General features: G+C 36.5%; 1 long non-coding RNA gene and 4 pseudogenes across 1 annotated transcript; 1 reads left to right on the top strand and 4 right to left on the bottom strand.

The window, feature by feature from the left end:
* The first annotated feature begins 1875 nt into the window (after positions 1 to 1875).
* On the top strand, positions 1876 to 4121 carry LOC125200078 (annotated as a pseudogene).
* A 991-nt stretch (positions 4122 to 5112) lies between these two features.
* On the bottom strand, positions 5113 to 8631 carry LOC125200077 (annotated as a pseudogene).
* Positions 8632 to 9379: 748 nt separating this feature from the next.
* Positions 9380 to 10206, bottom strand: LOC125200073. Its single transcript, XR_007172662.1, has 2 exons — positions 9931 to 10206; positions 9380 to 9712 (listed from the first exon to the last, which is right to left on the bottom strand). It is a non-coding gene; the product is annotated as an uncharacterized LOC125200073 (long non-coding RNA).
* A 219-nt stretch (positions 10207 to 10425) lies between these two features.
* On the bottom strand, positions 10426 to 16816 carry LOC125200076 (annotated as a pseudogene).
* Positions 16817 to 25380: 8564 nt separating this feature from the next.
* On the bottom strand, positions 25381 to 26808 carry LOC125200075 (annotated as a pseudogene).
* Positions 26809 to 27618: the final 810 nt, after the last annotated feature.

Raw genomic sequence — 27618 nt, 5'->3', positions numbered from 1 at the left:
ATATAATAATATTTTTATGAATTTATAAAATTACTTTATAGTATAAAATAAGTTTAAATAAAAAGAAAATGGATAAAGGTGATACATAGTCAAAATTAAATGGCAAGGTATTTCAGGATTTCAGATTATTGCCTTTGATTAGCTCTCTCCTTCGTCTCACAGCACACACACTCACCATGAGATATAAAGTGTCGAGCATTCAAGGCTAGAGTTCAATCAATCAACACATAATAAAAACAAATCATACATGCAAGTCACGAATAAATGAATGGCCAGAATTGAGATGTGTGTTTATGAGTTTCTTTGGCATGCAGCTGCAATCAATCTCAATTGAGGTTTTTCACCCTCAAATCTCTTTCTCCATTTTAGTTGATAATTATATTCTCTCTGTCTCTCTGATACGGAGTATATATTTTTATTTTTATTTTTATTTTTTGAATTATATTTATATTTTCAAATTTCACATCGTATCAGCTTTATTCCTCTCTCTTTGATTTTTTCTCGCACACATTTTTCTCTCCATCTATTTTAATGAACAAGTGGATCTGGTGTTTGTTTTAATCAATTCTTGACTAGGGTTCTGGGGATTCTTTAAATATTGTTAATTTCAATTCTCCCATTGTAACGATTCTGATTTTGTCTGGACCTTCAACAAAGATTTCAGCTGGTACTTTTTTTATTTTATTCGTCGGAATTTGGCGTAGATTTGAGTTTGCGGCATTGTTTTCGTTTATTTTCTATATTCTAATATTAAAAAAGCCTTTCCCAGGAAAACACAAATGAAAAAAAAATCGAGTCTTGGATTCTACGATATAAGACACTGGATTTTCATCTGGAAAGATTTAATTTGCAGAGGTCGCTGGATCCAGGTAGAGAATATGAATATTATAGTAATATTCTTTGTATAAAGTTATTGTTTATGCTAATTTTATGTATAATTGTTAGAGATATTTTGTTAATTTGGAATTATATTATAATGTTAGATATATAGAATTCAATAGCTTCTCTCCGTTATTTGGAAAGTTTTAATATTTTTCCTTTCTTGTGCTTGCTTAATTTTATGACAATATTTTTTGTACGCAGAAGTAAAGATAGTGAAATTGTAATGCTTTTGACTTAGCATCAGAAAATCATTCATCAGCCTATTTGTAAGTTAGTGAGGATTATAAGTAACCGAATCTGATTTTCTTTCCGCTTTGTGAGTTTGAGTTATAGGGATATACCGGACAACACTCTTAAAATGTGTGAACATTTGCGTGGTCAAGCTTGGTTTATGATGATGTGCTACAAATTTCAAATTTACTCCCTCTAACCTGACTTACGTGATGCATTTCAATGAGACGAATCAAGAAAGTTGTGTTTAGTGAGTTAAATGAAGAGATAATAAAGTTGGGTAGAGAAAAGTGGTTAATATTTACCAGAAAATGAAATAAAAGTCACTTAGCAAGGGACGTCCCCAGTAAGGAACACATCACTTACCTTGAGACAGAGGAGTAATTATTTTGTAGAATTTTAGAACATGATTAGCCTCTCAAAGACACCATTTTTTGCATTGGAGACCTGACTTACAACACGACGTCGACTTGTCCAATTGTGAATGCAGCGTGTGTTATGTCTATTATCTCTAATAATGTGTGGTTGCTTCATAGTTTATATGGTATAGAACTTTCGGTGATCTATATTTCTCTCTCTCTCAAAAAAATCCATGGTGTGTTGGGTTGTTAGGTAACTAGTTTTGTGTGAGAGAATGAGATTGCACATTTTGGGTTGCACAAAGTTTAGAATTATTTTTTAGAAAACCATGCAATGTCCCACATGCTGCCTCGCTTCATAACTTTTGGATTCTTGTTATTTTGAAAATTTAGGGAGACGACAATGTCGTGTGAAAGTGACTCTAGAGAACCCAACAGTGGCACAGATCCCCCGCCTGCTGACGATGGTATTGAAGGGAATGTCGGTGGGAATGGCCCACTTAAAAAGGCTACTGCAGAAGATGCAATCTTAATTGAATATGTTACAAAACATGGAGAGGGGAAACTGGAATGCAGTTCAGAAACACTCAGGTCTTGCCCGCTGTGGAAAGAGTTGTCGTTTGAGGTGGGCTAACGATTCTCAGACCAGATCTTAAGAAAGGTTCATTTATTAGCCGAGGAGAGAGTCTCATAATTAAACTCCATGCCAATATGGGAAACAAAATGGGCTCGAATGGCTACTGAGGTGTGTCCCAATGCTTCAATTTATTTTCATGACTGGTCAAAATATCTTGCATATGTTCTATCTGTTTCTGCATTTAGGATGACATTTCTCATGCCATCATTTCACTGCAAATAAGCATGTGCCTTCTACAGCTGCATCTGCATGGTAATTTAATTATGATTGTAGGAATAGTCATATCATAGTGTGATAATTAAGCATGGAACCATGGATGCCACCACCAATAATGCCGAAGTGTGCCTTTTGGGCAGTTCATTACGCCATCCTGATGCATCATCTACAGCTGCATCTCCATGGTTTTTAATCAAGATTGAAATAATAGCCATTATCAATTGATACAGTTAAAAGATTTCCTGTAAAGTTCGTGATGGTTATTTTCTAACACTGGTTCCCATGCACGCAACCTCATTTGATGCCAAGTGCAACAGAATTTAGGCAGCTTGCAATGGAATTTAGGCAGCTCCTAGTATCTTACCTATTCACTCATATTCTAAAATCATTTGGCAGTCTACTGCCTCACTAAGTTTAAAATGGCATTGCATGGTATTTGTTTGTTGTATGGCATCATTGTAGTTAAGAAATATGCGGACCATCACCCACTTTCAAATATAAAGGGAATGGAATAAAGATGTGCATTGTATATGTGATAGATAGAGATAATTTACTACATGCACAGGTTTGAAGTTTGTGGGGCTGTAATGGGGACCATCTTCCCGCCTTTAAGGTTGATGTGTACCATTTTATTCATTATTTATTTTGAGTTATAGCTAGGCACATGTTATGTGTGATATTGCTGGTATCGATCCCTTAGTAACAAGATATATTAGAGTTTAGCTATGATCTTTCATCCCAAAAGATACAATAAATAGTTGCATCTTTCCCATATCTGTTTTAACTCTGATGAAAATATTTTGCTCCATACTTGGTCCTTGAAAGACTTAATGGTTACATGGGATGAAATACTTTTCATGCTTAGAAAGGTGATATTCAGTATATTGCTCATCTTCTCATCCTTTTCATCTCACTGGCAGTTGCCTTGGCCGCACAGACAATGAGATTAAGAATTACTGGAACACCAGAATCAAAAGAAGACAACGTGCTGGCCTACCACCTGATATCTGTGTGAAGTCGTTGAACGATAACCTGCAAAGTGACGAAAAAACATACGAGAATTTATCATCTGGTAATCTGCATCATCTCAGAACTCAAGTCAATTCACATTCCACGAGTGGAATTTAAGAATTTTGACGCACAGGGCCTTCTTTGATTTTCCTGCTAATAACTGGCTTGATATTTCCAAGTAGCCTGTTTACCAGGGTCCAAACTCTCCATACGATAACAAGTCCTTGCTCCCAGCAGTTCATCCATCCAAGCTGCTGATGGTCCGAACCAGTGTTCAATGGCTTAAATGCTCCTACCTGTAATGTTTTCCCTGGTGGGAATCAGTACCATATTGATAATTCTACACAAATTGGTAAATCTTCTTCGGTGCTCTCTGCATATGATCATAATCCTGTAACTTACCATGCAAGAGCTTCTAGGCTGGCCTAACGGCAGCCAGTTGCCCAAATGGCCACTCTTCTTCAGAGCCTTCTCGCAATGAAGCAGGAGCTCCTTCACTCCAAACTCAGATGGGTACTTGGGCCTCACCTCACCCTTCTCCTTTGCCTCGCTGATACCTACACCAAACGCCCAAATGAGCAGAATAGCGGTCTATTAGAAGCAGTAATCAATGAATCAGACGCTATAAGAAACCCAAGAGCAACAGTGCTCTGCACACTCCACATGATTCCACTATGGATGACTCAGAATATACTCTCCACGAGTTGGAATGGGAAGTATATGAAGAACAAAACCTCTTCTTTAGGTCATCTTCCTCATCGTTCAGTGAAACTCGTTCTCGATGAGCCCTTTTCCATGGGTTTTCCAGGTACAAGTTCCTTCTACACAACCTTCATCGCTTCTTAGTACCGCTGAATTTAATCATCCGCATTTTTTCCTAATGCTATCTAGCATTACTGTGATGTATTTTTAGTTAATCAAGAAGCAAATGAACGGGCTCAATGCCATATGCTAATAATGTTGACAAGAAACCAGATGATTTTTCCAGACGGGATTTCTCATGCCTTCAAACTGCTTTTGGCGCAGTGGAACACAAGCTAAAAGATGCAGCAATATTTTTTGGTGGCGATTTGAGCAGAGAAAGCAAAGCAGTCGATGCAGTGGAACTTCATCTACTCCAGCTACATTGATCATGATTTCGGTACTTGGAACATTGTGCCTAACATCTAGTCCACTGGTTTGCATTCGAGAAAACTCAAATTTTCAATAGCCTCTGGATATGTCTTCTATTTTCTATTTCTGTGGAACAACTTTCTGGCCTAATATTGGGGGCAGAAATGGCTTATTTTTCAAGAACAATTCTATGATGCTTGGCCATTGATGTCTAGCTGGCAAACAACTTTGCACATTTGTATGTGTTTCATTTCATTACTCTGTACGAGAATATTTTGACAAATATCGACCTGATATTTGTTGCTTCACGTTCTTGCCATTTGATTGGAAGCATGCATTCTGTCACTTGATTTCAGGCACTTTCCATTCATATTTGCCGGAAAATACTGCTATTAGCGTTCTTCGTAACATTGATTTCGAAATTTCGTATAAAAGCACAATCAGCTACAGTACATTATTCTAGACAAACTTCGCGTGAGACATACAGCAAACGTAGCAGCTGCCTGTTACTATAATTTTCTGAATGAAATACGACACACATTTCTTGCTAATTACAGTTACAGAAATATTGCTCACCCTGTATCTACACATTTCCTACTTCCCAAATTAAGTTCGTTGCCTAACCTCCGGGCCACTGTTGTCACCACCGTCGGAGAGCTGAGCCTACACACTCCCAGACTTGCCACCACCATTGCTGCAGTCTTCATCACAACCAGCTACCGTCTTCAAAAGCTCAGACTGTAGAGATAGCAATTTTCTTTAAGATGTTCAAAACCATCCGAACGCATGACAGCTGCAAAGAGTCATTCATGGCAGATTGTATGTTGCAGTGAATCAATATACAAAACTAAAATACATGGTGGTTACAATCGTAGCTGGTTGAGTCGCTTTCTCAGAACTAGATCACACATCATCGCTTCCCCAAAGTGTTACTAGAAATAAGGCACACAAACTCAAAGAGCAAGGAATGAAGAAGACAATATATTGTCCACAACGCAAGTCAAGTAACTATTTTTCCCATTTTAAAATAATAGTGCGACAACTTAACTTATCTCATCAATAAAACTACTATTACCTTCGTCTCACATTAGCTCAACATTTTTGCACACTGTTTTGTAAAAATGATAAAATATAGTTAAAGTGGAGAAATAAAATAAGAGAAAGAATAATATTGAAAAGAGCCTTTCTTAACATTATTCTCTCTCTTACTTTACTATTGCTCTACTTTAACTATTTATTATCATTTTTATAAAACGAGTGCAAAGTACTGGACTCCTAATGGCAGACGGAGGGAGTATCTCACATCAAATAGTTTCATTGAATTAATGAAACTAACACAGACTAACAAATGTTAAGTAGATAAGGAAGAAAGTAGAAAGCAGAAGTAGGTGATTTAAGCATGAAATGATCTCGTTTTATAAATAAATAATACATCGGGTAATGCCTCAAACAAAACCAAAGAGCTCGGGCATTGGCTAAATTTAGACAAATCTCATCAACACCTAAGGGGAATCGTGGTTTCCTCCAAGTTAGGATGCTACTAAGAAGAACAAACATACGTATTCAAATCTAGCTGAGAAATACACATTATCATCTAAAATCTATTGGCACCATGATATAGAACTTCAATATATCTGTACCAGAGCGATGTTTCCATCTCATTCTCAACCTTAAGTGTTAGTAAAAAAGATATTAGCCTAGAAATGCCAAATTAATATAATAAATTTAATAAGGAACGGAGCTAGTGAAAGCAATGAGAATCTCCTCTTTTATCAGAAATAACAAGATTCCAAATTATTCAAGGGGGTAAAGAAAGAAACCCTCAAGTTATATACCTGCCAGGTTCTCAGCGCAAAATTTTAGGCAAACATCTTTCATTCTGCAGCATTGTAACGATCTGCCAAAGAAAGTACTTGTGCAACTGAATTTACAGATATATCCTTGCAAAGATGAGATTCACATATCCTTTGAGTCTTTCTAAGTCATAATGATCAGCTACAGCCAGCAATTTTCCGGTTAAGGTGTCAGCTACCACTGAAGTAGAGCAAGAGCTAGATATCAGCTCATTTTCATCCAATGCATCTCTGTAGATAAAGTGCAGCAGAGCCTGTCGAATCAAAGAATATTATCATGTATTCAACTTTCCCCATCAAGGAAATGAACAGACAAGTTATTTCATCAACCTCAACAATATAAGTGCAGAAATAGCAAATTACCATAAGCTAACTATTAGGTAAGATGGTTACCTTGGTAGAGCCAGAAAGAGCAGATCAAAACCATCCACTCACCTTTAAAACTTTAGGTTCCATGTGTGGCACCATAACCTCTTCCACTTCAGTATCTACTCCTTCAAGGAGTTCAGACCGAAATTTGGGGGAACGGGCAGCTAATACCAACTTGTGGGCATGAAATTCTCCCCCAGATACATTGAATGTGATATCAGAACCTTCCATGTTTTCTAAAAGCATGCCTATGTCTGACCCAATGTCAGAATCTGGAACCTGAATAGAGTGCAAAATCTCCTAGAACAATCAATAGCAGAAACAACAACTCCAACAGTACAGTTGATTTTCAAGCAATCATCTCGATAATAATCTGACGTCAAGCATAGCTCTCTGAAAAAACGCTTGTATCCCCTGCATTAAGGCACAGAAGAAGTTAAAAACATCAATTTAGAAAGGAAGGCGTTCATGAAATGCATTAGGCGTATTCACATGATAATAAAGAAAGTTCGTTATGTTCCTGTCACAAACCTCAAAGTCCTAGATAAAAACCTGGGCATTAGCTTAGACTTAGACTTGAGTCATCCTCCAGATTAATTTTCTTCCCAGCTATTTAAGGTAGAATCTCTAGCAGCTTTAAAGTACTAGAGTAATACAGGAAGAACCTTAATTGTCCCAAAGACAGCAAGAAATTCCGGTTAACGGTACTACCAACTAATTATCATTAAATCCAAAGACAGAAAGAACCTTAATTGTCACAAAGCAATGAAATGTACAATAAGAATTTCCATAACATCGTTTGATGTATATTTCTCTAGGTGCTAAACCATACTGGACAAACTAATTAAACATGTTAACAAATGTGTTTTGATCTTAAAAACCTGATAGTCCAACAGGAACCACTTTTTCTTATTCCAACAAGGCATTTTTTACTTTATTCATGTAATTTCAATATTAAATAGCCATGACATATATTCCACCATATGGAGAAATGTCTTACATAAAAGAATGTAACCAAACAGTCATTATTAGCCAAAACATGTGTGAGAAAAAAATTTAAGCTCTTTTCCGTATCAACATTTATCAGGATAATTTCAAGTTTCAACCACAGCATAACAAAATAGTAGTGTAGTATACACGAAGTCTAAATCTCTTGAGAATGCTACTAGGCTGGGAAAAATGCAATTCATGTGGAGTAAAGCAAAAGGGTCTATTCACAAAGATTTGTACAACGGAGTAATCTATTTATTAACAACATTGGAGCTTATGCTTCAACCAATAGAATCAGTACGCCCAAAATATAGAATGCAAACATAATCGTTTGTTTTAAAAAAACCAGTAAAGCATTGAAGAATCAATTCAGATAAAATCACATAGCCAGCAAAACATAAGCTGGCTATCAGAATAAGAAGTTATTACATCCTGATGCAACAATAAACTCACCACATGCTACCGCGGTATTTAAGCGTATAGGGGCCGCCCCTCGAGCGACCTATCGAAATGGCTATGCACCTTATGCTTCCCTTTCCCGCTCTGATCCATTAGCGTGAGCTCGAAGAGCGCCCGTACATCAGTACCCTCGCTGGCCAGCGCAATGAACACCGACACGTAGGTGGAATTATCCTCGGGGTTCTTCCCGTCGGGATAGAAATAAATCGCCCATTTGTACCCTCCACCGTGAATTCTTCGCTCGCTATGTGTTTCCCTACGCCCATGCCTTTCGCCAGAGAGTAGCCCTGTATCACAAACCGGTGCGACCCGTTCACCGTCTCCGTGACCGAGCTGGAACGCGTCGGCGATGTCTGGTTCGGCGTCCTATCCGGCGTTTCGGCCATCGTGGAGCAGAAATTACAATTGATTTCCGGCTGTAACGATCAGGCTAATGGCATTGCGTGTGTGAATGGCGATGAATTGGAAGGGTGGAGACGATTTAGGGTTTTCTTAATTAAATGGTTTTGGGGATTTTTATTTTTCGGATATTTTATTTTTCTAGGGGGGTGGGAGGCGATAATTGAATTTGGTCAGCCGCCGGAATATAATTGGGTATTGTATTTTGGTGGCGGAGAAGGCGCTTTTCATGTTTTCAAAGAGTAGACGTAAGCCAATTCACCTACATTTCTTCGTATTTATTTATAAACTTATAGGAGTACAAATAAATTAGTCTGCAATCAATTTCAGTAAAATTAAATTAGGAATTCAGGGGTGCCATCACTATTAATTTACCCACTATTCCTCCGTCCCACAGAAAGATATCCACTTTTCGCAAGACTGATTTTTTAAAAATGTAATTAAAAGTGATAAAAAAGTTGTAGGATTTGTCTACTTTTAAAGTATTAGTTTTATAATAAAATATGAAGAGGAATGAGTATGGAATACGACCACTACCAAAATGATAAAAGTAAATGATAACTTCGTGGGATCTGTAAATAAAAAATGACAATCTTTTTGGGACGGAGGGAGTACTATTTAGGAGTAGTATACATTAAAAATTTTAAACCACATTATATTAATGATTTATATAACTATATCAACTATCGTAGCTTTGATTGGATAAATACATCCAAGAATTACTACGATTCTGCACCACAAGAAAACGACCTTGTCCAAAGCCGTGGTTTGAAAATATTTCTCAACGTCTGCCAATCGTTCGAATCTCAATTATTATTTCCAACCTGCTATTTTCCTTGCTCAAAGCATTGTTGATCTCATTTGCAAATAAAAATATTAATAAGGCATCTCCAAATGTAAAATTACATTAAAGAGTGAGACATTTCTGTTCCGAAAGAGCTCATCTGTTTCATTTTAAAAAATAAATAGCTCAACTCTTCCTAGCCACATAATAAGACTGTATTACAACACAAAGCTATTCAACATATCCCCAACTTGAAAAAGAATCTTGTGCAGAAACTCCACATACTTCCCCACCACGTCGTCAAACACTCAAGCTTAGCCCAAAGCCAAGCCAACGGCATTTGCCTGCTCACAAGCTCCTGTAATCTATAACTGTCACTTCATCATCTGGAGCATCCAGATCATTGTAGCTGCAAAATTATTGAACTAGGTGAGTTACATTGAAATTCCCCATGATAATAACTATTGCACTAGTATTGGCGAATAAATCACTTCTCACAAAATAAAGTAAGGTTCAATGCCCTAAATTCAAGTGAAGGTCTCAGAGTACTCATTTGCCCACTATCATTGGGCATGTGCTGTAAGACTAACAGACAAAAACCAGCTTCCCCAGCTAGCAAGGACCAACCTTCGCATTTGCCGGGGATCCTGCCGAAGTGTATGTGGCATAGCAATTATTGGAGAAGGTCCACCTAACCCATTTCTGCCACCTTCAAATGGGGTAGGCCCCTTGGTCTCGTAACATCCGCATAGCAACCTCAGGAGGAGCAGGGACAAAAGGACCCAGTGGACTGCATTCAATAAACTTCATCCAATCAACAACTTATGCATACAAAACATTCTGAAACACTCATAAGAACCATGTCCACTGTGAGTATTGAGAGGAAACAATCCGAACTCACCCAGCACCGGAACAGGCATCAGCACAGGAGGAGGTATGTCTGAAGAAAAAGCAGTAACAGGAATGCCTTGCCCACCAAAAGAATCAAACATTTGTTCATCCGGGTTGTTCCAGTGGCACCATCGCCATTGTTAAAATCCCCAGACTGAGGATTCTCAGATCTATCGAAGTGTTCACTGCCATTTGCACGATTATCCGTTCTCTGGTTTCCTCTATCATCTTTCATTCTGTTATCTGGACCTGGTCTTCGTCTTTGTTGTTTTTCCCCTCTGCAGATGGGCACGTGTCAATAATATGCACCCGAACACTGGAAGACCATAAATTTCCCAACAGGTAACTAAAAATAAGACATACCAAAGAAGGTTGCATGACAGGCGTCCCTCCAGGCGCATTTTCATCACTGCAAGACAACAAACTTTTAGGATTTTGAAGCAAATAGGCAACATAGATATTAAAATGGAAGTACTTACTTCATGTAGTTCTGGAAGTACAACTCTTCACGAACTTTTGATGTCTGTTCCATGACAACTTCTGGGTGTTTCAACTTCAAATGTTTGTGAACAAACTCTGCAGCATGGAAGAGCTTTGTACAACCTTTGCTCCGCATCCATACTTCCAGCCATATTTTTCATCTCTAATTTTGCGGACATGCGGATCCAAAGCTTCAAGAGCTGCAGCATCTATCTTCTCCTTTGAGTCATTACTTCCAGTGGATCGAAATTCTTTAGTTTTCTTCCCACGAGAATCCAATTTCTTCTCCCACTCGTTTCCATTACCAATTGCATCGGGGTCCTTCCCCTCAACTCTAATATGCCGGAGACCTTTGGCTTCATTTGTTTCAACCAATCCATAATAATCAACTCCATGAATACGCCAGAGATAAGTCAGGAGAGTGTCCAGAAGTTCAGTCCCTCTAGACCTTTTATTGTATTTAAACCCCTTATGATGATAACTGGACCACTTGAACTTCCATGAGATTTATCTCTGCTCATTCTATCATTATCAGATCGAGATAAAATGTTTTCATCAATTCCCTTTTCCGCATCAAGTTTCCGTACAAGAGCTTGAGCTTGTCCAATGTCAATCTGAATTCTTCTAGTCTCTGAACAGACAGGGTGGGCCTTTGGGGCAGAAGAGAGTTCAGATTCCTTGGCTTCCACCACGATTGGGCCGCCTTCTTTTTCCATCTGTTTCATCTTCGAATTAGGATCACTGGATTGTTCTGCCTTGTTTGACGAGAAGGACTAAAAGCAGGACCTCTTTATACATATAAAATTAGGTCAGATTTGTCTAAATCTATAAAAATGTAAAGACTGCACAAGCACAAAAGTAATTATGCAGGGGGAAACTACATATCCAGAGTCCCACCCTGCAGATCATGCTGAAAATCCTTCGCCAACTTCTTTGCAAGTTCATTCCTCCTGAAAAGTGGTCAGCATGTTTAGAACTTTGGATATACACCAAACTGGAAGTTGTATATAAAGGTAGGCTTTTTCTCGCATGAAGTGGAAGAGAGGCCCAAATAAAAACTTATGCCTGTAAGCTCACCGTTCTATGACAGCGAGCAAGTTCGTCGGATGATATTTGTCTTTCAACCTGAACCAATAAACACACTTGTTAAAGGAAAACTTAGCATAACTTGGAAGGAGGAGAAAAGGAAGTACTGTACCATTCTTCATCTTTATGTGAATTGAAGTAAGTTGTTTCTGGGTTGATATGTACTCTGTCCGGTACTCTTGATACCTGATCACACTCAGCCATTTGGTAAAATAAACAAAGTAACAGAATGAGAAACTAAAATAAGGAACAATTTAAAGATACACTTTACTTGAAAATGGAGCCCATTTAATAAGGTCAAACTGACAAACTTTAGAGCAACTACAAGCTGACCTGCACTCTGCTTCAGAAGGCAAATATCATCTTCAAGCTCCTGAATGAACTGCTTGTAAGACATCATTCCTTCCCTGTAGAAAATTCACAAATACATAGATTTAGCTATAGTGTTAAAACAACATTATTCATTATAAAAGAATACTAAAGAAATGAACAGCTATAGATAACATGCAAACTTCAATTGTAGGAAACATTATAAGCATGCACACAGAAGACAACTCTCTTCTGACTTAGCACTTGTACTGGTTCTAATTTCAACTTTTCTAGGTGTCAGTTGTGTGTGTGTGTATTCTGAAAACTCTCTCTGTTACCTCATATATTTGCCTTATTTATACTTATTTAGGTTTGGAATAAGGTGATTGAGATAAGTGTGACTAGAGTTGGAAACTCACACAACCAAACTAAAATATAAGAACTGAATGTACGAGAAGAAAAAACTATTAAACCTGAATAAAACCTCAGATGTTCTAAAAATTTCTGCCAAAATCATACAGGCATAGCATGTGCGAGAAAACAGTCAGTTGAACACTCAGATAAGTTTTCAATGGCTCCTAAACAACCCCAACCCCTGCTACATAAATAACAAATCACTAGGGCTTGGGAAACAAAAAAACCCGCTTCATCGCTTCATTATAAGCCGAGATGACTATATTGATTGTGTGTCGAGAATCAATTTCTACAACCGAATTTGTCACGGTGAAGAGCAATAATAAGTCTAGAAAAGGACAGGGACTATAAGTTTGGTAACATTCATAAACTTCTTACAATTTCATGCATATGTATATGTTAACTATTTTTATCATTCCAACCAACACCAAATAGCAGATAGCTTGTCAGGACTAGGGAACTCAATGGAGAACCACTGTTCACAAAAAACTGGATATAAAAGGCTAAGACTGAAAGAAAATGACTTTACTATAATTGCATGTGATTGCATCAAAACAAAAACATACGCAACACACTTTATGAAAGGCTGAATTTAGTACAATAGTCAGAATACAGTAAATTGCTTGCTTTTACCTCTGGGTTCCAACAGCACCAAATGTATCAGCAAAAGCACCACGCCGAATCCCAATCTACATAAAAGAAGATCAAAATGAAAAACATAGGGCAAGTAACATAGAAATTTAAAGCTAGGGAACACACCCAAATGACATCCTAGGGAAACCCACGGTGTATATATTCAGCAAAGTATGAATGCATGAGTGAAATATCTAAGATTGCATTCGGATTAGGGAATTAAGGGTGGATTGGGAGAGTATACTTAAATACATAGTTAAAATCCACTAATCTGGTTCGACCAAAAAGCAACCCATTGTGATTATTTAGTTAATTTTGTCTAAATTTGTTGTTCTCTCACAAACCGAGGTCATAAATTCACCCACGCACTACAAGATAATCAAACACAGAACACAGCACATATCACACATTACACTAGCACACCACATAGTACTATATACTATGCTCAACATGCAAACAAACACGTGCACAAACCCATATGCAACCCACATTGCACACACATTTCACACTAATATATTAGACATATTTTCTGAATTTACAATCATATAGTATCGTATATTACATACAAATTAGCTACAATGTTTCTTACTTTATGTATTAATAGTATAACCATGGTGATTGAAAAAATTTAAAACAATTTGTTAAACGTTGCCATTCAATAAATTGCAGGGTTTGAAATTCTGTACAGAAATCCACACACTAACCAAAACAAGAGATTTTAAATTCATTTGAAATCCCTTGAATTGCAAATTCCTAAATTCAAGTCAATCTTAAATTTCTGAGTATTCTCTCAACTTGCAAGTTGAATGAGGTCACTGAAATATTGCATCAAACGGGAAATGAAAAGGTTGCGAGGTAAGAGAAGTATTGCATTTTTTAATGAGAATAAAAACACTGATTTTGTGGAGAGCGACTAGGATTAATCGTACATTCTGTGTTTTCTATTTAAATTCCCGATCCAGGGCTCACTTGAACAAAGTTATCTTATTTCAAAAAATCAAATAAGATTAATCATTTGCATACCAAAACCACCAAACAAGTGAAAAAATATTGAGAAAACCCATGCACTGCAATTGAATTGTAAAAGTAAAAATTATAATTTTGGAGTCCATTATTTTCCTGCCCTTTGAAGGCGAAAATTGAACCTTGGCTGCAAAGCTGAATTTCTACAGCAGCAAAGTCAAAGTCTAAAGTGACTGAACATCAATATTGGAATGGAGAATTTAATCATAGTGCAAGTTGAACTCTGTCCTTTCTGTTCTATATTTTCAGCAGGAAGCAGCTAATTGTAATAACTGAGGTTTTAGTACTAAGAAAGCTTCTACTATTTCTCAACATTTCTGCATCATCTGTCAGTAATTTAATCAGAAACATCTACACCGATATACAAATAATCATGCAGGTAAACAACTTAACCAGTATCTCCTAATCTAGAAACTAGAAAGACAGGAGATAGATGCAAAAAAGATAGAGTCTTAACTATAAGTATGTTGATGAATAAAAATAGGTCACAGGATTAAACTTAATCAGCTACTATTATCGCATCAATAAACTTAAATTGTACTATATTGAAAGTGACAGTTCACTAGATGCATCGCAACTTTCAAAGCACAAGCAAGCTCCTTCATGAGCTCATGTATGACTACAGAGAGAGTACTAAGGCCAAAAATCTCTCACTTTATGGCTAATGAGGATGGTCTCATTGACTCCTCTCAGCAATAAGCAACAAGCATACACCATTACCATCTTTAGATCACCAAATATTATTGCATTTCTCCAAGTGGCACCTAAAGAGACTTTACCACCAACAACCCCCTCCCAAATTACGGAGGCAATGGGCCCCCATTAACTATTTTTTGAATTATATAGTAACTATTGCATTTCCAGATCACATTTCATACTCTAAAGCAATTCTATCTTAAATGAATATGTTCTAACATTGTTATAATATGTACTGTGATTCTTATTGTCTTCAACTTTTCTTGGTTCTATCACTGCAAATTCATTCTTTAATACCATTGTTCCAAATTCATCTATTTCAGCTTCTATCATAGCTCATGAGATACATCGGAGGCTTGAGAAAAAGGTTTCCAACAAGATCCATTTATTATATTACACTATCTCCAGATTGTTCTTTACTTCCAGCCACCAATGATGGACTAAACTAGAAGACAATAAAATCATTTTCACTATAATATTTAATTTAATTTTTGATATTCTGGGGATGGGTTGGCACAATCTAGCATCAAAAGTTCAGGGTACTGGGAGCGAAATTGCAACACAGATTATCAAGGTAGTATAAGTGCTAACATTATGGACAACTTAGAGATACATAATGGTAATATGGAAACACCATTTTATCCAGTAAGAAAATTCAATATGGAAAAGTTGATATGATTAATGAAGATAATAGAAATCACATAAAGAATACATATCCCAATATCATTAACAGTGAAAAATACAGACGCACCGCCTTGGTAGCCACCACTCCAGCGGCCCATATACCGACCATGTGGTCTTTCATCAGGATAGCCAGGTCTGCCTCCATTGTCACGATCATATCCACCAGGATAGTCATAGCCAAACCTGAACCAAATATCATATGTCACTACAACCTTGTTGAGCAGCGCAATGAAATCATTCTATATAAAAAATGCACCTATTTTCATACAGAAGGAACTAAGTAAAATGTGAACACTACTATACTCCTATTAGCAGATAAAAGAACATGTAATGGTATTCAGAGATGCAAAGGAGGAATCCAGTGCTCACGCTTAGGAAGTTAGAGCGTAACTTAAACAAGATGCATAAACTCAAGAACATTTATATATTTAACCCCCCTATTCGTTGCATTGGATAGTCTGCACTGCGTAGAATCGTAACCAAAAATCTGAATCCCTGGCTAAACTGATTATTGGAAGTTTACAAGCAGGCCCTTAAGGATAATCATACAAATACGAAACTTGAATTTATAAATACACGAGAAACCAAGTACCTAGCCATCTAATCAACGTTCTCCATAAAATCCTAACCATGTTACTATAGAACCAATAGGTATAGTGGCAGACATAAACAACACTGAGCTGTCGGAGAGTAATCATAGCTAAATTAACCAAATGTGCAACGCACCTTCGATCCCCAGGCCCATATCCTCCCCTGGGACTCCCCCTCCTGCCATCATGACCATCGTCCCTCCTCCGCTTGTAGGGAGGAAACGGCGGAGACCTTCTAGGAGGCGGAGAATGCGGACCTCCTCCGCGTCGGTCACGATACGGAGGTGGAGGGGGCTCGGACTCATCCTGCCGCGCTTATGGTAATCTCTCTCACGCGGCGGGGGAGGAGGCGGCGATCGGTTGCGATCATAGTATTCGCGGCGCGGAGGGCGGTCATAGTCCCGGTCATCACGGCGATCTCGGGAGTCGCGGTCGCGTATGGCGCGGCGCGGCGGCTGAGGCGGAGGAGGCGGCGGTGATGCGTCGGCCGGGGTAGTATCGAAGGGAGCGGCTTCGGGAGGCTTTTCGTCGGTACTCGTTTCTCGGCGGAGGTCGATATCATCCTCGGTGGCGCTCAGAACTTCGGCCATCGGCGAGGATTGAGTGTCGAAACCCTAATTTGCTGCTTTAACACTATTACTATTGCTAGTGCGGTGCCCAGATTTGAAGATTGGGTTGGGGATTTTCACATACCAAATTTAATTATGCATTGCGACATTTACATTAATAGCCCTTGAAACCTCATGCTTTACCTTGAGGTATAAAATGGCTGCAAAATAAATTACAGTTGAAGACAAAAGAAAACTATGCATCGTATAACTAGTTATCATTTCACGACACTACTAAATCAACTGACTGTTTATAATTTCACGACATTACTTAATCAAGTAACTCTTACCATTTTCATCCCATGGCATAACTTTTTTACATAAACATATGGGAATGTAATAGTTTAATAACTAATTTTAAAGTTTACATTAATTACATTTGTTGTTAGGTGGCAAAAAACGAAATATTGTAAATACTAAAATACAATATATATTTGTAGAAAGTTATAAATGAATTTCGACGGATTGATTTTGTTACAAATGCATTTTTATTGTTGACTTTCAATTTTAGATATCAATTGTTTAATTTGATTTTATATATAGACGGATTTCATTTATACATGTGAATGCAAAACTTAACAATAAAAATGCAATTATGTGAAAATGCAAAACTCAACATTAAAAAATGCAATTTACCTACAATTAAAATACAATCCGAAATGCATATACAACTAGATTGTATTTTTGTGTTTAAAATATTGCATGTTTTGTCAATGATAGATTGGATGACGTTGTATTTCTAAATAGGAGGCACCTAGTGCTCCCCTATTTGAACTATTCTATTTTATTAGTTGACGTGAATACAAAGATTTAGTTATTCATTAAAATTAGTAAAGCTATTTTATTACATTCTTTATGCCAATACTATTTTGAATAATGTCATTCTATTATTATGAATATATGTACATCAAAAATATATTAATAAAAGTGAAAATTATGTTATTTTTTTATTAATTTTCTACTTATATTAACTTTTTTTTAATAATTACTTGATATATCGAGTGTTAATTGACATGTCATTAAAGGTGAAAAAAGACAAACGTAGTAGTATCAATTTTGGTCTCGTAGCATTTGAAAATATTTTTTGGGTCCATGAATTTAGATTTAATATCATTTGAATTACTTTTTCACTGTTACAAATTTATTTGGGGCGAAAATACCCTCAAACCCATAACGGATATTTCAGTTTATTTACTATATCTTCTTCATTAAAATACTAAGATGACGTCCTTTTTATATTCGCGAACTTTGCCAAAATTTTACTTATGTCCTAGTTTTAACTCCTTGAAAAAAATGGAATCTGTCTGGTGAGATCAAGGGAGTTTTTTTTTTTTTTTTTTTTTTTTTAAATTAACTCCAATATGAAGGAGGAAATTACAAATAAACTCATAAGGAAGGAGGAAATTACAAGCGATGTCAGAGCTGGCTCTGAACTCGCACATACAGCTAATGTCTAAGCTCATTGCCAGTGGACAAAGGCTCTGGACAAAAGATCAAGGGAGTTTAACAGAGGTGATATTTCTGATGTTACGTGCGGTTCCATTGTGAAATGCTGTTATTGTTCAAATTTTAAACAAAGAGATTTAGAAAATTTTGAATTAAATATGGATTCAAGCTATGAAGATTGTTCTTCTCAAGATTCATCATTTTTAAAGACAGCAACTACGAATTTCATCCATGCTTCCTTGAACTTTGTTGTGACTCAAATACCACTCACGGAAAAACTAATCTAGTTAAAGACGAGATTTTTCCGAGATACTCGATCCATCCATGAAATATTGTCTAAGTTTGATTCGTATGAATTTTAAGAAATGTGAAGAAAAATTAGTGGAAAGTGGGGTCCATCTACTAAGAATAGGAAAAAAATTCAAAGTGGACAACTTTTCATGGACAAACCAAATGGCAAGCTGGACAATATTTCACGAACGAAGGAGTAGAAGATTGCGACCAAGAGTTAAGGATTTTAATTTGACAACGAGCTTTATGAATCAAGGAGAGAGGATGTGAAATTATCGTCTTGAAGAGCGAAAGAGGATAAGAGAGAAAGACTCACCTAGGATCGAACTAGAGAAAGAATTGAAGCTCGAACCACAAATAATATTGAGTGAAGCGCCTAATTGAGCCCTACACTTGTATGCTCTCATTTTTGCGGTACCTAAACAAAATTAATATCACCAGGTACCGGACTTGTAATTATGCACGTTTGAAGGTTTTTTACACTTTTCGTCACTTTTTCGGACATTATAACCTGAATGGGTGAAGGACTAATTCGTCCACACAAAATCTTTCTCGTTCAGTTACCGCACTGCGCGACATCATTCATCTTCTTACTTTTCTTCTTCCCAAGATTGGGAACTAGACTTGTACGCTACATCATTCGTCCACATTTGAATTTTTTGTGCATCTCTTCTTCATCTCTTCCTCCCTCTTTTGTTTTTTTTATTTGCATCTTGGGTTTGTATATTTTGCAGGTTGTACGACCGCCACCATAGAAATGTCGACGTTGTCTACTAATGGTTGGGAACAAGGAAATGGGTGTAGGTGGCTAAGATTCCGTATGAGAAGTGTTGGTGTCGGGAAAGAGCTTGTTTGAAAATAGTTGCCGATTCAGGCGAGCATCGTACGGGATGTTGTACTTGTGTGCGAGAAGAAAGGAAAAATTGGTGGGTGCAATTTCTTCCGGTGGAGTGTTTGAGAGACTGCCCAACCGAAGAAGGTCCGACGGAGTGTTTGAGAGACTATCCAACCGAAGGAAAAGTTCAAAGCAATGGAAATTTCGGTGAAGAAGGTAGAGGTAGAAGCAACGACAGATTGATTGTTTTACTTGCTTTTGGTGGTTTTCTTTTGCACTTTTGCCTTTCCGATTACTTTGATAAAGTAATCGGTATGTTGTGTTGTAATGTAATCAAATAAGTTTAGTTTGTCATCAATTACCCACCTCTAATCTCAACAACACACGAATGAGCACGAAACCTAACAAAGAGAACATTATTTTGCATACCCAAGAAATTAAAATCACAAAGATAGGTGCCCAAATTTTGTGGAAATGGAGTCGACGGTGGATTAGGTTCTTCCATCTCTTCCGGCGAATTAGGTTCTTCTTCAATGCTACTCTTTGTACATGAACTAATATTAAATCATTTCAAACTTTGTCCAAAAATCCACTCAAATCAAAATGTAGATGAAAAGGCTGCAATGGGGTAGAGACGAGAAAAAATATTGTGTGGACGATTAGCCCTTCACCCATTGGGGGGTTATAATGTCCAAAAAAGTGACGAAAAGTGTAAAAAACCTTCAAACGTGCATAACTACAAGTCCAGGTACCGTGTAATATTAATTTTGTTTAGACACCGCAAAAGTGAGAGCATACAAGTCTAGGGCCCAATTAGGTAGTTCACTCAATAATATTTTGGCAAAGTTCACGGAAAAAAAAATATTTTCTCAATATTTTAATAAATAAGACGAGTAAATAGACATAATTGCTCTTTATGGTCTTGATTCTTGAAGATATTTTTGCAAAAAAAAATAAAAATTTGAAACATTGAAAAAGTAGCTCAAATAATATTAAATCGAAGTTCATTAATCTTAGATTCTAATAAGATACTTTCAAATTTACGAGTTAAATTTGATCCCTTTGACAATGTTTTGGACCCAAAAAAATGTTGCTCTTAAATTTGTACTTACTATATATTTACTAATAACAAATACATTTACCAAAGAAGTATTTCACTTATAGTGGATGGTCTAAAAGGAATACACATCACATATAATAGGGCAGTGAGACTTAAGGAAAATTGATACGTTAATATTTTTAATTTTGAACTTTGTGGATTGTGGGTGAATAAATTTGATGATTTAAAAACTATTTATTATTTTTCCATTTCACTTTAGGAGTTTCGATTTATCATTTTTAATTTTTTCCATTTGAGGAGTTCCGGATGAATATTCCATAAATAATATTAATGACATCACATTCTATTAACTTTTTCCTCACATTTTATTATAAAATTAATATATAAAAATAGTATCCACATTCCACTATTTATTTTCTTAAACTTTACTTTTAGTAAAATTAATGGGACTCTGTATGGAGTATTTAATTTAATTTAATGTACTTTATTGTTTGGTATCGTCTAAAAACTACTAAAAGTATGGTAGCTATGTCATGTTTCCACTAGACATGATACCATTATGATAGTTATCATAGTTTTGATTAGTTAATTTACGTATATTAGGTGTTTGGTAGATTAAGATAATTGTGAGTTATCTTATTATAGTGTTTGGTATAAGTCATAAGCAATGATTAAAATTATGATTACCAAAATTATCCTCGTTAAAATTAATGATGATAATTGTGCAGAAAAGCGATGAACAGATCTCATTTTTCAAAATTTGCAAAAAATAATTAGCAGATCTCAATACAGAAAACAGTTCAACAACTATGAATTTAGAAGGTAATCAATCCCAAAAGCAAAACAAATTTTGATTTATTTTCAAGCAAAATCAACCATGAAAACTTCTGATTCATTTTCAAGAAAAATCAACCATGAAAAAATCTATCCCATGAACCACACAAAGCACTGTGCCCTGTAAAACTTGTGGATGTAAGCACCTCATGAGGGTACTCAACTTCAACAAACTCAAAATCCCCAAAGTTTAAAAAAATATGCAAACAAAATGCAGTCAGTAGCTGCAATGTGTCCAATATATCTCAATTTGTCACACAATTACAGATTGGAGAAATAGGATGACAAATTAGTGACTTGTTGAAATAGTCCAAGAGATTCGGGGGGTTATTCAAGGTATTTCGGGAAGGCTTGTATCGGGAGCTTGTTGAAATAGTCCAACCTTGATTAAAAATTTCCCTGCCTTTGGGAGCTTGTAGTCCCCGGAAGCTTTCCGCCAAAGAAATGGGGGGAACCCATTGAGGAATTTAGGAAGAGCTCTCTATCGCTATTTTTGTGAAGAAGAAGAACATTGTTTGCATCGTTTTGGGGTAGGGGTAACATTTTGACGGGTATAATTGTAATTTCTAAATTAACACTTCCTGATAAATAACTAAGATTTTTGGGTATTTCAAAAAAAGATCAAAACTAGGATTTTTGGGGGGCTTTGTAAAAAACAAAAACCGGATTGACATCTCCAAAAACCAAAAAAAACCCCCCATTACTCTTTATCTACAAACATACACCAAACGTAGCCTTAATTAATTGTTCAATCGAACGCATTTTTCTATGTGCATGAATCGTCTTCTGGGGGTTCATTAATTTTGCAATCCGGGGGAAATGGAGGGTGGAATTACGGCGGAGGAATTGTCGACTTTGGCGGGATAGCCCCGTCTTTTCTTACTCCCTCCCCCCCAGGCTCGTTTCTATTGCGACCGGCCAAAATGGACGCTTTGAACTCTTTCGTTAGTAAGTCATTTACTAATTACTATGCCTTTTTTGGTCTTCGGGGAAACGCCCACCCCCAAGCCTCGGATTTTTTTTGTTTTTATTTTGATTTTGAGCGTGGGAAAATTTGTGACTTTCTTTAATTAATCTCATAATTTGCTGCCTTAGCTTTAAATGGGCTAATTGTGGGTAGTCGGAGTTGAATTTTTTGAGTTAAAAAATGGCATAGTGGACTATTTATGTGTGAAGCGGTTTAGTGTTGTTTGTTAAGTAAGCCAATATGGTTTTAACATTTTGTTTCATTTGTATTTGTTAACTACTGCTGCGTAGTATACCATGTTTCAATGGAATGTAGCAAGTGATCTTGTATCTTGGAAAAAATTCGTTTATCTCCTTGAAAAAAAGGGAGCTTTGCCAAAAAAACCAAATATCTAAATCCCTTATTTAGGACTTGCACTTTCTTGGGTGGTTGGACAAAATATACCCCTCCTCAAATTCTCCGTTTAAAATTTCATTAGGGGGATTCAAAAAGTTTTTGCATAAATTTAATTGAAATGAAATTTAGTAATCCCGCATTGTCTTGATGAATGAAATGGTTGTGTTGTAAACTAAAGAGAATCTCATGTTCTTTTTTATTTAAAAAGTGATGATAAAATCGTCCTTTACCTAATACCGACTTTTAATCTTAAATTTTACTTTTTGATTTGGGGGTTTTCATTTTATCTCCGTGCTTAAGGTCCTTGCAAAGTTAAGTCATACAATCTCACTTTTTTTAAATTTTTTTATACTATTGTGCACCTTTTTTAGTAACTACGAGGGTTTACCCGAAATGTCGATGTTTGACCGATTTGGGGCTTCAGGCACCACTTACGTTGGAAAACCGCAATCACCATAAAAAACACTATATGAGAGGAAACTGGTTAAATCGCATCTTTGTTACTCTTTTTTCTGGGTGGTGGTTACATCCCCTTTTTTTTTAAACCCGGAAAAGGGGGTCATAGCCATTCTCACAATCAACCAATGGAAAAAAAGGGTTTTGCCCTTCTTGTTCTTTTCCCCCATTGTCTCCTTTGGAACCACTTTCCAAAAATTTTGGGTTTGGGAAAATCATCCCTATGATGGGGCTTTATTATAGTTCTATTAATTATACGGAATAAAAGGGTTTTGGGGTTTTTAGATTTTGCCTTTTTTTTGTCAAATGTTTATATAACCAGTAACCACAAGGTTCAATTGATTTTTTTCAAATAATATATCCCCCCCGATAAAGCATCATTTCCTTTTCACTATTTTTTGTGTTTGGTTTTGGGGGGGGGAAAAAAGGGGGAATGGTGGTTCCATTTGGAAATGTGTCACTTGGGAGACGCCCAAAAGGAAAAGAGTCACTTTATGTGGACTTAGGGATTAACTTTAACTTATTAGTTTATGGATTGTAGTTATAATACAATGTGAAAACCGTGTGTTTCGTTCATGCTTATGAATCTTTCTAATGTGTGATGATTCTCTTTCCTTTGTTCTGCAATTTTTATTTTAAAAGAGATCAAATGACTTAGTTATTTGATCTCGTCTAACCAATGTATAGTTTATGACACAACCTTTGTGGTTAAAGTTTCGACTTTCTGGTCGAAGAGCTTCACGCCGATAAAAATCATACTGTGTGTTGATAGTTTTAGCGAAAAGCCCACCATCGAAGTATTTGAGGTCGATGTGGAGAATTTTCTCGGTTTGGATGGAAAAAGGTACCTCTCCAGATTTTCGTGAATGACAAAAAACTTATGGAGTCCATCCTAATTAAATCCATTTGGGATCATCAATCTCTAATAAGGGTTTTAATAATCTCCAAGTGAGACTTAAGTAGGGTTGATGCACCGTGCATCCGGATGTACTCGGTTTCGTGCCTCTTTTCTCGATTATATGTTGTAGATAAGAGCATATGTGCAATGGGACCTTGCACTAGTACCTTTGTTGATCTCGAATTCATGCTACTAAATCTTAGTTACAAATATACTTGCTATCCACCAAAATACTCAAAAACAAATGCATGAAATTTAACATGGTATTTTGTGCAAGACAAAGACGATAATCGTAATGACTTCTAGTGGCCCTCTCATTCTATGGTGCAAGTCACTCAAGTTCCACTCGGTCGAGCGCTATGACAAGCTTCTTTAGGATTAGTTCTATGTTTCATGGAGTTCGACTTTATTTTTCATGACCATGATGGAGACGCCTGCTCAACCAGAGCATTTGCATCGAAGATAATCTCATTGTAAAGATGGAAACAGATGTGTTCTGTGTTTCTAAAGTTTTAAGGTATGAAGATTACAACTCGATGATGCAACATAGTAAGAACTCGTAAAACTTTTGTCTTGTTCAATCGAAAGCTCTGGATCTATTAGCCATATTCTGAAGTTCATGATGTCTTGATCTTCATCGTTCGGCCTCGTGTTGCGCATTCCATCTTTGCATCGTGTTTTAATGTGCAACTATGGTCAATATTGTGAGTTGTGCTTACTTCATGTAACCTTCTTCTTTCAATTTTATGTTAATAAGACCTGTATGTTTGTAACTTTAGATATGATGCAAAAGATAGTGTTGTAAAGATTTCTTTAGTGATATGAGTAATTAGTGATTACGCTTTACTGGACTTTCAATTACCATAATCATGTAATCACTTTTTTATCGCCTAACATTGGTTGTAAAATGACCTCCGTAATTCATATTACTAGTTTTTTTCTATAATTTTATCCTCGATACGAAATCATTCCGGTTCCATCCAAAAATAGTAAAAAAAATCTTATAATTTGTAAATTTGTTTATAGTTTTGTTCAATGTGACTATCTAGGTTAGAATGTATAAGCATTGAACTAATAAAAATTAAATTTTTTCACAATTAACTACTCCACCAAATAATCATTGCCATTATAATTGTTCCCAACAAACATTACAACCATCAAATTCTTGGATGTAATTACAACAATAATACGGAGATGTGGATAATTTCAACACCAAAACATAATTTAAAAAAGGAGTATTGAATAACTATGAATCTACATGCCTGCCCTACTACAAGTCTTGTAACTTAGTATAGCATTACTCCCCATCAGCAAGGGAAAGAGATTAGGGTAGTAAATCCCAATCCCCACCCTAACTCAAAAAATATACACTATTTTCTATCAATTTTTATTGTTTATGAACTGAATTATTTCTGCAATTACAATCAACTAAGTTAAAACAAAGAATGCTATTTAACAAAATCTGAGTCTGTATGAGCAATTATCCGTTTGTATGAGCAATTAGAGTACCCAACCAAGTTTCTCGAAATAGAAAAGCAATCATAATCGGGCCTCCTAAATCCCCAAGCGCACACCCTGCAAAATTGAATCATAAGTATTGCCGACATACTTATGAATATGGTCAATTATCATCATAAATCGTAATGGTGTCATACCAACCCACTGCCCTGTTGAGGGACGAATTAATGTAGCGCAATGCCGCCCGACAGATGCAAAAACGAGCGAGGCAGCGCTTTGGACCCCTGGTACCATAAACCTTCTTTCCAAGGATCTTAAATTCATCTTTCGTATAAGTTGTTTCATGACTCGTTTTTTTGGATTTAACTATACTATAAATAAATCCATACATATCGAGGCCAACTTGAACAGCCCACGGCTAAAACTCCAAGGAGATGTCCTGTTAGTACGAAGAGGTATTAGCAAAATCGAGAGAGATTGATACTAGGTTCAACCAATGAAAGCCTAGTCAAGAACCTAAGGTTTAATCATATGACCTCTCGAAGGGGGTTTCCCGCTAACATAGAAACAAAGTACAAGTTGGTAATTTCCTTGATGCCTTCCGAATTGCCGACTTGGGAACATCTACGGGGTTAATATGTAAAGTGAGGCATTTAGAAACGTATTAACAATTGGTATTTAAAAAAATTAACAAGTGAAGATTATACCCTTGAGAAGTTTCCATGCTATGCGTTGTGAAGCATAATGAATCAAAAGTCTTTCAAGGATACGCCTTGTGGTAACCACACTTGTCCGAACATGAGGCAACAAGAAAAAATGGTAATTTACCCTATGAACAGTACCAATTTGATGATATTATCCATGAAGCCAAAAAGATTGAGATTTGGTGAAATCAGACTTTCAGGTATTCGTTCTCATCGATATTTAGTAATGGCATAATGGGTGGAAAAAGACACCATACAATATCTTCATAAAAAGATTACTAACAGATTAATGAGATAAGACACCATAATGGACCTATAGCTTACACCGATATCAAATAAAGACTATTACCTCACGGATGATTTGTATCACCGATTTCTTAAACGGCTCAACCAAATCTACATGATGCTCTACGGGATTCTCAACTAGAAAATCTGCATCGTCGTCCTTCTTCTCGGGTGGACGGGTTCCAAAAGAGGCAAATAGAATAACATAAATGACCTCAATGATGTCAGCCAAAAATTTTCCAATGAAATGCCGAGAAGAGTGGTTTCAACTGGATATCATATCGCTTGAAACCGTGTCTTAGTTCATTCCCAAAGCATTCCCAAGAGAAAAAATTTGCCATGATTGTCACCAACACTGCATCAACATAGCTAGAGCCAACTTGCCGGCTCGCATAACAAAGACTAAAATCTTCATCTAAGATTGCACCAAGATCACAAAGAGGGCAATTTGCATTGGCCATCCCCGAGAAAAATCATGGATACATTAATAATATCAACCAGCCATCGATCAACCACGAGTAATACCACGTAACCTGATACGATAAAATGTTTAGACACAGACTTTTCAATTTCATAAGACATGCAAATACTATATAAACTTTGCTTAGTATGAAACCCTCACAATAAAATCATCCTTGAAAACACTAGCCCGATTCTATACTATACCGTTCGATCTATCTAGGCTAATCCCGAACATTAAGCTCCTCCAAAAGATACAAGTACAATAAGCAATGTTGATTTTCTACTATAAAAATCACTAATTTTGTACTATAACTTCCAAGCAAGATATGCAAATAAATGATCAAGTTTTTACTTCCACTTAAGTTTTTGGATAAAAATCAATAATTTTCCCCCATATCATTCCCGCGGGGTTGTAATAAATTAAAGCAAAGACGATAATCATCCACCAACTTCAATAGTATAGTCCTTGGGACTTCCTGCAGTTGTCAAGGCGCAATACAAACTCACCCTTACTCCAAAAAAAGCTCGATATGCAAAAGGAGTTGCAATAGCGAAAGAAGTGGCGGCGGGGGGAGGGAGGAAACCCCCACATAGCTGCCGGAGAATAGGCCCCCTGAGCTAAACTTTTGGGTTCCCAAATTTTGGTTTTTTCGTCAGCGCATCAAGCAATCCCCCTGGTCGCCATTATTTGGGAGCTACTTAAGGGTAAAAAAATTCAGCTCGGGAAAGGGTTTTTCCCCTCAAATCCAATTAAAATTTCTAAATCATAAAAGGGTTATAATCCATTTGTTTTACCAATGATGATTATT

The sequence above is a fragment of the Salvia hispanica genome, unplaced genomic scaffold (genome assembly GCF_023119035.1).
Source record: "Salvia hispanica cultivar TCC Black 2014 unplaced genomic scaffold, UniMelb_Shisp_WGS_1.0 HiC_scaffold_792, whole genome shotgun sequence".
NCBI classification, from domain to species: domain Eukaryota; kingdom Viridiplantae; phylum Streptophyta; class Magnoliopsida; order Lamiales; family Lamiaceae; genus Salvia; species Salvia hispanica.
The sequence above is the reverse complement of the archived record's forward strand: the minus strand, read 5'-3'. Positions and strand labels throughout refer to the sequence as shown.